Raw genomic sequence first — 6,000 nt, 5'->3', positions numbered from 1 at the left:
ATTTCCACATCTTGTAAATTGAGGTTAGGTAAATTCCTGCTTTCAACGTACCTTTGAGCCCAGTGAATATAACTATGACCAACAATCCAGACAGAAAACATGGTGAGAGAAGGTTCTCCTGCAGTCAGATGAAGTGTGGCAATGAAATGGCAGTTGAAAAAATGAGAGTTTGAAATGAAAAAAACTATGGAGTTTCTGTGTTCATGAAGCAGTAACAGTGATTGGTGGATTTTGATTGATGAAAACAGAAAGTTAGGGTGTACAGATGTGTTGTTTGAGAGATGTATTTTGAGTGGTCAATAAAAAATCATTAAATGAAAGAAAGCACTGGATATGCAGGTGCACTGAGAGTTCAGAGTTCAATTGCAACATTGTTGTGTGAACTTGCAAACACCAGAGTTTCTCCAAGAGGTGGTTGCTATGGAAAATAGCCAGAAATGGCAGAGGGGGGAAGGGTTTTCATTTGAAAAAAAGTGAGGGAAGAGTTTTGATTGGGTGACATGAGAAATATGTGTGAAGAATTACAGCATTTCTGTGCTTTTGATAGCTGCAGACTCTGGAGTGCATACCTTTTGCTCTGCTGAAGACAAATTGGTGTGTTTCTTAGACTGTTTTCAAACTCAAAGTATTTGCTAAGGTGAGAAAATATTTCTTTATTTTAGATAGAGAATAGTGTGCTTTAAGGAAAAAATTATGATTTATGTGGCGCAAATTGCTTGTAAATATGCTCTCACATGTGCATGGAAAAATTTGATTTTGAATGTTAGTGTTATATAGCCATGTTAAAAGTGACTCAACCATGCTGGAAAGTCAATCAAAAAATGATTTCATGTGTTTTAATGACATTTTAAGTCATTTTCTCATGTGCAGTGTTTAGAAATTATGATTTGAAAATCGTTTTTGGGGAAAAGGAATTGTTTATAAATTCATGACAAGGATATAATGGTGTATGGTTCTTTATAAGGCAATTGACTGTCCCTGATGTTATTTTTCTCATTTTAGTGTAAGACCTTTCTCTGTGGCGCAAATTGCTTGTAAATATGCTCTCACATGTGCATGGAAAATTTAGATTTTGAATGTTTGTGTTAAATAGCTATGTTAAAAGTGACCCAACCATGCTGGGAAGGCAATCAAAAAACGCTTTCATGTGTTTTAATGACATTTTAAGTCATTTTCCCATGTGCAGTGTTTAGAAATTATGATTTGAAAATCGTTTTTGGGGAAAAGGAATTGTTTATAAAATCATGACAAGGACATAATGGTGTATGGTTCTTTATAAGGCAATTGACTGTCCCTGATGTTATTTTTCTCATTTTAGTGTAAGACCTTTCTCTGTGGCGCAAATTGTGTGTAAATATGCTCTCACATGTGCATGGAAAGTTTTAATTTTGAATGTTTGTGTTACATAGCCATGTTAAAAGTGACCCAACCATGCAGGAAAGCCAATCAAAAAACGCTTTCATGTGTTTCAATGACATTTCAAGTCATTTTCTCATGTGCAGTGTTTAGAAATTATGATTTGAAAATCGTTTTTGGGAAAAAGGAATTGTTTTTAAATTCATGAGAAGGACATAATGGTGTATGGTTCTTTATAAGGCAATTAACTGTCCCTGATGTTATTTTTCCCATTTTAGTGTAAGACCTTTCTCTGTGGCGCAAATTGCTTGTAAATATGCTCCCACCTGTGCATGGAAAGTTTTAATTTTGAATGTTTGTGTTACATAGCCATGTTAAAAGTGACCCTACCATGCAGGAAAGCCAATCAAAAAACGCTTTTATGTGTCTTAAGGACAATTTAAGTAATTTTCCCATGTGTAGTGTTTTGAAGTTATGATTTGAAAATCGTTGTTGAGGTAAAGGAATGTTGTTAAAATTTATGTGCGCCATATGCCCCCAAATTTCTTTTTTAGGGTTGCAGCAGGGTGTTCTTGAGACACCCCTGCACCTTTGGAATAAATTCCTAATTTGTGATGAGCAAATTGTTAATCGCAAATTGCACCTTCATTTATATGAGCCTCCTAGCTCATGGAAATGAAGGGGTAATTTGCAATTAGCAATTTTCTCATCGCAAATTTGGAATGGTAAAGAATCGCTATTTATTCCTTAAAATTCGCTTTTTTGGAAATGCAAAATAGTTATATGATACATATGGCGGTTGATGTCTAACAAGATAAGAAGCTTAGGGATACATTTATGATGACTGGCGCAATGAAGTAGAAATCACTTACTTCATTGGTAGGCCTTTACATGTATTATCTCCTCTGTATTCTTCATCAAGCGTAACTTTAATCTGCAATCCTGAGTAGGCCTCACCTTAAACAAACCTCTGGATAGGCCACATCCTATTGTCATCCTGAATTAATCATTTAAAATGCTAGGGACAGATTTATGATAGGTGTATACCTCTTTTGTGCCACTTAGAAAACATTGTCCATGGGGAAATGACTTAAAATGTCCTTAAGACACATGAATGTGTTATTTTAAAACGTTTGCAATTTTTTTGGGTCACTTTCAACATGGCTATGTGACTGAAACAGTCAAAATCTAAATTTGCAATGCACAGGTGGGAGCATATTTACAAGGAATGTGCTTGATGGGGAAAGGTCTTATAATGTAATATGGGAAAAATGACATTAGAGACACTGAAATGCCTTATAGAGAAGCATACACCATTATGTCCTTGTCATAAATTTGCAAACCATTACTTTTCCCCAAAAACGATTTTCAAATTATATTTTGAAAACACTGCACATGTGGAAATTACTTAAAATGTCAATAATTCAAAATTTGCGATTCCTTAAATGCAATGTATCAAAAAAAAAATATGTAAAAAATGATATTAAGGATTTGGAAACTACCACCAACTTCTAGTTTGTGGTAATTTGCGAATTCTTTTCAAAAAGCATTTTTTTCAACAAAAAAAAAAGGTCCCATATGACGCCCATACATGCCATTAGGGCATGTAGGTGTGCCATGTGCTCTCAAATGTCTTTTTCAGGGGTGCAGCAGGGTGTTCTTGAGATACCCTTGCACGCTTGAAAAAAATCCTATTTTGTGATGAGCTAATTGCTAATCACAAATTGCAACCTTAATTCCTATGAGCCTCCTAGCCCATGGAAATGAATGGGTAATTTGCAATTAGCAATTTGCTCATTGCAAATTAGGAATAGTAAAGAATTGCTATTTATTCCTTAAAATTTGCTATTTAGGAAATGGAAAATAGTTTGATGGTACATATGGTGGTTCATCTGTAACAAGATAAGAAGCTTAAGGATACATTTATGATGACTGGTGCAATAAAGTGCACATTACTTACTTCATTGGTAGTCCTTTATATGTATTATCTCCTCTGTATTCTTCATCAAGCGTAACTTTGATCTGCAATCCTGAGTAGGCCTCACCTTAAACAAACCTCTGGATAGGACACACTTTATTGTCATCCTGGATTAATCATTTAAAATGCTAGGGATAGATTTATGATAGGTGTATGCCTTTTTTCTGCCACTGTGCGTCACTTTTATGATGCAGCGGTGGTGCAAAATATTTGCTATGAGGTGACAACATTAAAAATTGATGCATTTAGGCAGATATGTCATGGTGTAAAAAAAAAACGTACCACATAAAACCCAATCAGCAGTAATGCAAAAGATGCACCATGTCGCAAGACAGGCCTCACTTGGGGCCATATGTATCAAGCTAATTAGCATTTGCAAAGATCAAAATTCTATGAATTTCGGCCTTTGCGAATGTTAATTAGACAAATGGTATGTATCAAACAACTTTGATGCAAAATAAGGAGTAGCAAAATTTGCTATTCCTTATTTTGCGATTGCACTGAAGCATTTGTAAATTTTGTGACTACTTAAATGCAATGTATCAAACAAAAACTATGTAAAAAATGACATTAAGGATTTGGAAACTATTGTGGTAAATTAGTGGTAATTTGTGAATTCTTTTCAAAAAGCTTTTTTTCAAAAAAACAAAAGGTGCCATATGACGCCAACACATGCCCTTAGGGCATGTATGTGTGCCATATGCCCCAAATTTGTTTTTCAGGGGTGCAGCAGGTGTTCTTGAGACACCCCTGCACCCTTGGAAAAATTCCTACTTTGTGATGAGCAAATTGCTAATCGCAAATTAAACCTTCATTCATATTAGCCTCCTATGCCATGGAAATGAATGGGTAACTTGCAATTAGCAATTTGCTCATCGCAAATTAGGAATGGTAAAGAATCGCTATTTATTCCTTAAAATTCGCTATTTAGAAAATGTAAAATATTTTGATGATACATATGGCAGTTCATCTGTAACAAGATAAGAAGCTTAGGGATAGATTTATGATGACTGGCGCATCACCAGGGATGTGACAGTCATCCTGCGCCACTGTTCCGCCACCCATGTTGTGCTGCATTTACAATGTGGTGCAGCATGGGGCAAAAACGGCACAGATGCGTGACGCATCTGTGCCGTAAAGGTGGTGCATTGCTGGAGTTGTATCGCAAGTGCGATGCAGCTCCAGCAAGGCTCAGGGGTGCCCCATCTCCACAATGCTGCGTCAAGACCTATGCCAGCTTCAATCAGGCGCAGGGTTTTGACGCAGCTTTCTCCTATCTGATTGTAAATGCGGCACACCATGGGTGGTAAAGCAGTGGTGCACATTAACTGGTGCATGCCTGGGGATGTGCCATTTAATATAAATCTGCACTTTAACATTTGAGTATGTGCAGGGGACACAGAGTCGTTGAGGCTTATCCAAGGTTAAGAAGAGATGAGTCCTGTTCAGTGAAAAATTAGACATAGGCTTCACCTGCTCAGCATTGCTGGACATGGCTAAATAATAGCTGCAAAATGTTAATCTTGTTAAACAATTTTACTATTATAATCTCTGAGATTTGTTTCTTACTCTGCAACATCTCATTGTTGTTATCTTTCTTTAAAGATAAAGACAACATCAACATCAGCGACAATCAGCAATCAGTTGATTTTGACCTCATCATTGAACTCGTAATTGAAACATCAGTGGATGTTGATCCCTTGGATGATTTAAATCCTGAGGATGAAGAAGAGCGTGATGAGGATGCAGATTTGTCCGAATTATATGATATAGGATGGGAAGCTGACCTGCTTGAGCCTTTGGAATTATAAACATTTATTTTTAAAATTTATAATCAATAAAAAGTAAAAAGGTAAACCGTTTAATTTAAAAATAAAGACACCTTCAAAAACAGGTTATGTGTAGTGTCTTCAATAAAATATTAAAATATGCTCATAAAATTAGATCAGATTCACATATAAAATAGCATAGGTAACATAAATATAAATGTCATTTCTTTTCTGGTATTTCTGTATTGTAAAAATGGCAATGACTAAAAAATCTTCAAATTAAAATGTCAAGTAGTGTGTTATGTTTTTGATCACTATTACTGATTTACTGTTTGATAATAATCTTTATTAACATTTTTTATTATATTTTTCCTCAGATTCAACTGCAGATCATTTCAAGATTTTAATATGCCTACAACACAAAGACAGATAAAGGCTGCAAAACGTCAAAGACAGCAGGAGAAAAAAAAAATGCAGCAGTCCTCTAACAAAAAGATTTCTCAAGCCACGAAGAAAGCACCGGGTAAGAGCTCTAAATATTTCATAAGAAATATTTGTAATAAAAAAAATATTACTACAGAAAATGTTTCAGTCCATAACATGAGGAGTAAATCAAATGGAAAGAAAAGGACAATGGAAAATGTTACTGCTAGAGCAAGAGATAAATCTGTGCATGATAGTAGAAGGAAACAACAGTTTAGGGAGATTCGTAAACGAATGTTCCGCAACAGGATAATTGGCAATTTGTTAAAAAATATTAAGAAAGGTCAACAGAAACTAGTTTTTTATAAGAGAAAAAAAAAAGTTGAGAAAGTTATTGATCAGGCATTTGAAATTAAACGTAAGTTATTTATTTTGATAATCAATAGAATTAGGAAACTAAACAAGGCAATTTTT

This window comes from Lissotriton helveticus, chromosome 10, assembly GCF_964261635.1.
Source record: "Lissotriton helveticus chromosome 10, aLisHel1.1, whole genome shotgun sequence".
NCBI lineage: Eukaryota > Metazoa > Chordata > Amphibia > Caudata > Salamandridae > Lissotriton > Lissotriton helveticus.
Note: the sequence above shows the minus strand (reverse complement) of the source record.